The sequence below is a fragment of the Chiloscyllium plagiosum genome, chromosome 8 (assembly GCF_004010195.1).
Source record: "Chiloscyllium plagiosum isolate BGI_BamShark_2017 chromosome 8, ASM401019v2, whole genome shotgun sequence".
Lineage (NCBI taxonomy): Eukaryota > Metazoa > Chordata > Chondrichthyes > Orectolobiformes > Hemiscylliidae > Chiloscyllium > Chiloscyllium plagiosum.
Window position 1 is genome coordinate 38,022,985 of NC_057717.1, and position 7,839 is coordinate 38,030,823.

Below are 7,839 nucleotides of genomic sequence, written 5' to 3' on the forward strand. Positions count from 1 at the left end.
TCTGAATAGAAATTGTCTCATCGAGCAGACACAGCATCTATTCATGAAAGATAGACGACACTAAGATGTGTGGTAAAGCAATGTGTGCAGAGGCCACTGTAAGTCTGCACAGGGATACTGATAGGTTACGTGAGTGGGTAAGGATCTGGCAGATGGAGTTCAATGTTGGGAAATGTGAGGTCATCTATTTTGGTTGGACTAACAACAAACTGGATCATGAAATGGTGAAAACTCGCAGCATGCTGCTGTGCAGAGGGAGCTGGGTGTCCTTGTGCATGAATCACAGGAAGTTGGTTTGCAGATGCAGCAGGTAAATAATGCAGTGAAGGGAATATTGTCCCTCATTGCTAGAGGGATGGTTATGCTGCAGCTGTATATGGTGTTGGTGAGGCCACACCAGTTGTACTGTGTACAGGTTTGGTCTACTTACTTCAGGAAGGATGTACTGACACTGGAGGGGGTTAGAGGAGGATCACTATTTTGAGTCAGGAGTTGAGAGGGTTGGCGTATGCGGAGAGATTGAGAAAACTGGCACTATACTCATTGGAATTTCGAAGTATGGGAGTTTGGATAGGAAAAACAATAAAATTATGAAGGGAATAGGTAAGATAGAAGCAGGGAGGTTATTTCCACTGGGGATGGGTCAAACTAGGGAGCAGAGCGTCAAAATAAGGGGGTATTAGATTTAGGATTGAGCTCAGGATGGACTTCTTCAGCTAAATCTGAGAGTCTGTGGAATTTGCTGCTGAGTGCAGCAGTTGAGGTTATCGACTGGACTATCTTTAGGTCAAAATGTCGATTTACGAACAGGAAAGGAATTAAGGGTGGTGGTGAGAGATCAGGAAAGTGGAGCTGAGGCCATGAAAAGATCAGCCCTAACCTTATTGAATGGCAGAGCAGGTTTGAGGGACCAGATGGCCTATTCCTTATGTTCTTATGTTCCCACTTTCCAGCCGTCATTTTACCTGGGAATGGCAAAGAAATATTGAAAGTTCTCTTCCCATCTGTCTTCCCTGTCAGGCCTCTTGCATTGAAGGAAAATGCAGTGTAACTTTTCAGTTCTACCTGGTTCTGTGCCTTGTCCATGCCTGCCTTGGCTGTTTGACTTCTGAACTGCACCAGCCTCAGACATACCTCTTTTCACACTGTCTCTTTGGATTTACTCTTACGCCCTCACTGTTTGGATGACTCCTGAGTAGCACTAGCAAATTTCCCTGCCTGGATATTAGACACCTTCCAATTCAGGTACAATCCATCCTTCTTCTGCACGTCGACTCAACTCCAGAGGAGATTACAATGGTCAAAAAATGTGAATCCTTCTGCCCTACACCAGCTACATAGCCACTCATTCATCTGCTCCAGCCTGCTATTCCTTCTCTCACTAGCATGTAGCATCGGGAGTAATCCAGATATTACGACCAAGGACCTACTTTTTATATTCCAGGCTAATTTGCTCACATCAGGACTTCATCCTTTCCCCTTCCTATGTCATTGGTACAGATGTACACCGACCTCCCACCTGTCATTCTCCCCTTTGAGAATATTCTAATATCTGTCCGACACATCCTTGACCCTGATACCAGGGAGGTACCACCCCATTCCGATGTCTCAGTGTCAGCTGCAGAAACAGCAGTCTGTGCCCGATTAGAGAGTCGCTTATCATCGTTAATTACCGAGAACCTGATATACCTCTCATTACAGTAGAGCCAGTCTCAGTACCAGGAACTTGCCTGTCAGTGCAACATTCCCCTGAGCGTTTATGACCAGTATTTTCCAAAACAGTATACTTGTTTGAGATTGGGATAGCCAGAGGAGGCTCCTGCACTACCTACCTCCCTCTCTTACCTTTCCGAGAGGTAACCCATCTACCTGATTGTATCTGCAGTTTTCTGACCTGAAACTACCCTTATCACAAACCCTGATTCTTGTAAATTCTTCATTGCCATTAAGCACCGCTCCATCTGATCCATGCAATCCAAGAGGATTTGCATCCTCATTTCCTGCAAACTATCATCAGGATCATTAAAACTCTTCCTAATCTCCGACATCCTCCCAGGAAGAGTACATCCCTGTACGAATGGCGATCTCTGCACCTTAATCTGTCGACCCAGAAAAAGGCAGAGTTTTACAGCTTTACAAAAGACTACTCTAGAACACATTAGTACCTGTATTTTTATATTTAAAACATTCAACCAAAAGATCATAAGACAGGTACTTAAACTAATAAACCCTCACCCTACTGAATGTTGCGGATTTTTTAACAGTAAAACCTTTTAACAGACTGAATCCCACTGAGCTGATCCCTGGCTGAGTCACAGACATACAGCATGGAAACAGACCCTTCGGTCAAACTCGTCCATGCTGACCAGATATCCGAACCTAATCTCGTCCCATTTGCCAGCACTTGGCCCGATATCCCTCTAAACCCTTGCTATTCATATACCCATCCTGATGCCTGATACATATTGCAACTGTACCAGCCTCCACCACTTCCTCTGGCAGCTTATCCAACAAACATACCACCGTCGCGTGAAAAAGTTACCCTTTAGGTCGCTTTTATATCTTTCACCTCTCACGCTAAACCAATGCCCTCTAGTTCTAGAATACCCCACCCTCATGAAAATACCTTTTCTATCTATCTGATCCATGCCCCTCATGATTTTATAAACCTCTGAGATCACTCCTCAGCCTCTGATGCTCCAAGGAAAACAGCCCCAGCCTATACAGACTCTTCCTACAGCTCAAACCCTCTGCCCCTGGCAATATCATTCTAAATTCTTTTCTGAATCTTTCAATTTACACAACATCCGTCTGATAGGTGGAGAACACAATTGAATTTGCAAGAGTGGCAAAACCAATGTCCTGAACAGCTGCAACATGACCTCCCAAACTTTGTACTCAATGCTCTGACCAATAAAGGAAATCACACCAAACACCTTCACCATCCTATCTATCTGCGCCTCTACTTTCGAGGAATTATGTACCTGCACAGCAAGGTCTCTTTGTTCAGCAACACTCCCCAGGACCTGACCACTAAGTGTATCAGTCCTGCTGAGCTTTGCTTTTCCAAGATGCAGAACCGCGCATTTATCAAAATTAAACTCCATCTGCCACTCCTCAGCACATTTGCCCATCTGATCCAGATCCCATTGAAATCTGAGGTAACCTTCTTCGCTGTGGTTTCACATGTGGAATAAACTTGCAGAGGACGTGGTAGTTGTGTATACAATTGCAATTTCAGGGTGGCACAGTGGCTCAACGGTTAGCACTGCTGCTTCACAGTGCCAGGAATACAGGTTCAATTCCTGCATTGGGTGGCTGTCCATGTGGAGTTTGCATATTCTTGCCCATGACAGCATGGGTTCCACAAGGTGCTCCCGTTTCCTCCCACTATCCACAGATGTACAGGGTAAGTCAACTGGCCGTGATCAATTGTCCATAGTGTTCAGGGATGATAAGGTTTACTGATGTCAGGGGTAAATGTAGAGTAAAAGGTTAGGGGAATGGGATTGTAAGAGGAAAAACCATTTGGACCCGTACATCAATAGGGAATGCTAGGATGGATTTGGACCAAGTGGAGGCAGATGTGATTAGTTCAGTTTGAAATTATGGTCGACATGGACTGGTTGGACCACAGGGCCTGTGTCGGTGCTGTATAACTTAATTACTCTAACGCTTACTATCTCTGTGAATTCCTCTTTGCTCGGAACTCTCCCGGTCCATGCCACCTCATCCAGCCTTACAACTCTTCCTTATCTCGAATAATTCCTCTCCAGCTTCAAAACCCAAACATCTCTATCACACATATCTCTATCCCTGTAACATCCTCCATTCTCACAATCCTTTCCAACTTTCATTTCCTCCAGCTTCATTATCCTCCCTCGAGTCTCTCAAAGCTCTGCTATATGTGCCTTTCTTTATTTCTAGCCTTCAGAATGCGCAATGTTTATTTCTCACTTCCGATTCCTGCGCTGAGCTTGTGAATTTCCACTTAAACCTCTCTGTCTCACTTTCCTCCCAGAAACATCGACCAATCATGTTTCATCTGTTCTCGTATCACCTTTTCTGACCTGATGTCCAGTGGAGCCTGTCATATTCCTATAATAAACATCTCAGCGGTCAACAGAACAGAAAAGGTCTCTGGTGGTCCATCGGGTCTGTGAGAAAGAGAACTACCACCGAACAATCCTCATCTATTTTCCAGTACTTGTGGAAAAGTGTTATCTATCATTGCTTCGCAAGTGCACACTAAATACAACTTAAATGTTTTCGGGATTTCTGTGTCTCCCACCCTTCCAGACAGTGAAGTTTAGTGCAACTGTTGCTCGATGATGACATCGCCCACAAGAACACAGAGCAGCTGGGTCTGTGCAAACCAGAGATCCCCACACATTGGGAAGGATGGCAGGGTCCTGGAGAGGTTGCACAGGAGATTTACCAGGATGGCTCAAGGAATGAGAGATTTTAGTGGCAGTGACATGGGTGTTGATGGTACATACTAAGAATATCCATCTTCAATAGATGGTCTCTCCTTCTCAACCTCTCCCCTTGCCTGTGCTGTGGTAACCTTCAGGTTAAACCACCACCAGTCATCTCTCCCTAATGAAAGAGCAGCCCTATGGTCTGGTAAGACAATGCTGACTTTACCTTTTACACAGTGATGCCACTGTACCTGGGGGGTGGAGAGAGGGAATGCTGAAGATGGTGGATGGGACACCACTCAGGCACAGTGCTTTGTCCTGGAGGATAGTCACTTTCTTTAAAATTGTTGGGGGATGCACTGATGCAGACAAGTGGAGAATGTTCCAACACGATCCTGATATTTACCTTACAGAGAGCAAACAGACATTGGGAAATCAGGGGTTTGGGGAAACAGATTGTTCTCCGTGAAGCAAAGGAAATTGAGAGGAGCTGTAACAGAGGGGTTTACAAAGCAGATACATTAGGATGATAAACCTTACACTCATCAGCTCATCATAACAGGATTACAGGACATATTGAAGTTTTGGGGAGATCTATCGAGATGATGGTTTGATTCAAAGGAGAACTTTTATTCAGCAAATGGGATTGAGCTGGAACACAATACTCACACACAAAGCGAATATCCAGGTCCTGATGAATTGAGTAATTCTGTCACAATTATTGAGATTACATCTGAACGTCCACCTGTAATACACGTTTATAAAATCAGTCACTGTCAGTTAATTTAAGAAATTCTCACCATCCCCTCCTCCTGGCCCAGGATGACTGTACACATTACCCCTTGTGAAGGTCAGCAGTCAGTTCAGGGGGAAATCTATGTGGGTTTCTAGGAGTTTCCACATTGGGACTTCATGTAACTGAACAGAACTGATCTTTGATACACAGGACAGAATGTTCCAAAAGTCAGTGAGATGTGGAGAGCAGGATTTGCTTCCTTTTCTTTCCTTCTGTGCTGCTGCTGTGCCTCATCAATAAGACATGGGGGGTGAAAGGCTCCTGCAGCTTGATGGGCAAGTTGGCTCCATTTTGACCAATGGGCAGCAAGCTCCTCCCAGTCATTCCAAAAAGTCTCTCTGAAAAGATAATAACTGCAACCGACTGCCCAGTGCTCTCAGGAAGATGGGGGGGGGGGGGGGGGGTGAAAATCTCCTAGAAAAGGCAGAACAATAAAGTTCCAAAAGGATTATAAACAGTTTACAGAGAGGGATTCATTGGAGAAGTGGGCAGCAAGTTGGCAAATGACGTATAACTTGAGAAAATGTGAAGTTGGTCATTTTGGAGGAGATAATAAAAGAACAGAGTACAATTTAAATGGTGGAAACTGTAGAAAGCTGCACCACAAAGAGACCAGGGATACTTGTGCAGGAAACACAGTTACACCAGGGAATCAGGAAAGGGAATGGCATGTTGTTCCTTATTTCAAGGGGTTTGCAGTGTAAGAGTTTAGAGTATCCACCTTAGGGCAACTGTACAACATGCTGGTGACACCACATCTGGAGTACTGAGAGCGGTTTTGGCCCCTTTATTCAAAGAAATATATTACTTCATTGGAGGCATTTCAGAGAAAATTCACTGAGATGATCATTGGTTTGGAGGGATTATGTTTTAAGCAAAGGCTGAAGAAGTTGGGAATCTACTTACTGGATTTGGGAATAATGAGAGGTGATCTCATTGAAACATACAGGATTCTTAAGGAGCTTGACAGGATAAATACTAAGAGGATGTGTCCCATCATGGGGGAGTCTGGAACCAGTTTCTGGGTCAGTCACGGAATCAAGGGTTCTGTTTCAGATTCATCAAGTTGAAGCAACGCTGAGACGGGTAAGGGATTTCAGAAGCAATGGAGGTGGGGAGAGGTGGAGACAAGCAACATTTTAAAGATTAGAATTTCTGGTGTTTATGATTGTGTAGATGCCTGATCAGAAGGTCACCTTGGGGTCAGATATAACAGCAATATTGTGAAGAGTGTAGTTCTGCCTCAGACAGTTCCTAGTGAGAGGGAGGGGCTCAGTGGTAAGGGAAAGTAATTTGTAATAGCAACTGAAGTTTAACCATTGCAATGTTTCATTGGAGGAAATTGCAGCTAATCGAGTAGCGGGGCGTGGTAAGCAGTTTGATGACTGAGTAACAGTGAAGCAATGGAGAGGGATGATGGGGAGGGAGAGCTGGGCATTGACAGTGTACATGTGAAACCGAACACGGTGCTTTTGGACAATGTCACCTCCTGGCAGTACGTAGGTGAGAAACAGGAGGGACCAAGGATAGATCCTGGAGGGACACCAAATACAAGGAATTCAGAAAGGAAAGGGAGAGTGGAGATGCAGCAGAATTCTCCAATTACAATGAGGTCAAATATTAGTTTTTTTTTAGCAGAATGGGTGAGAAGAACATACCTAGAAAAGACAGACAGACAGACAGAACAAGGAATAGTATCTGTGAATTGGCGAGGGGGGTATGACAAGCAGGAGGAGGAGTGATTTGGAATGTCAATAATTTAGACTGGGGTAAGAGTAAAGTCTAACAAGGCTTGACAAGAGACTGTAGAAAGATTTTAGGTTACGACTAAAATGAGGAGCACCATGTGAGGCAGTTTGGCTTGGTGAGCTAGTGGAGAGGGAGGGAAGCAGCAGAGGCAGCTGATCGGATTGTCTCAATCCATATACTCCTCACTCTTGTTATTGAAGGGGAGGATTGAAATCCCACCTCGGTAGATGGTGGATCTGAAGTCATGAAAAAAATAACTGGAATGAAGAATCTACAGGTTGCCATGGAACCATTGGGGATTTTTATTTGCAATTGACAATGTCCTTGACGGAAAGAAACCTGACAGTGGCCCATCAATTCCTTCATTGCAAAGTACTCATTTTTAATCACTGCAAAGTATCAACTAAGGAATGAAACTGGATGGACCACATTACGTCTACCAATGCATTGGAAAATACAACTACAAAATCAGCCCCCTTAACCCTGCAACTTCCACCTCACTGTGGGCCAAGAACAGCAGCAGAACTCTACTCCAGCTCAATTTGAAATCTCATGGCTTGGTATATCTGCCACTGAACCATTAACATCAAGCCAGGGGAATGAACCCTGGTTAAATGGTGAATGCAGGAGGGCATACCAGGGGCAGTACCAGGCATACCTAAAAATGAGGTGCCAACCTGATGCAGCTACCAAACCGGCATGCCAAACAGCACAAGCAACACCAAATAGAACTAAGTGATCCCACAACCAATTAAGCAAATGTGAGCTCTGCAGTTCTGCCACACCTAGTCATGAGTGATGATGGACAATTAAACAACTCACTGGAGGAAGCATCACAGATATCCCCACCCTTACTGATGGAGGGGTCTCACA

General features: G+C 44.6%; 1 long non-coding RNA gene across 2 annotated transcripts in view; it reads right to left on the reverse strand.

Annotated features, from left to right (window-relative positions):
- Positions 1-4,677: 4,677 nt before the first annotated feature.
- LOC122552414 overlaps positions 4,678-7,839 on the reverse strand; it is a 6,294-nt gene continuing 3,132 nt past the window's right edge. For both annotated transcript variants that reach the window (XR_006312379.1, XR_006312380.1), the window contains exons 2-3: positions 5,091-5,166; positions 4,678-4,827 (exon numbers count right to left, since the gene is read on the reverse strand). This is a non-coding gene — a long non-coding RNA (uncharacterized LOC122552414). The remainder of the gene's footprint in view (positions 4,828-5,090; positions 5,167-7,839) is intronic.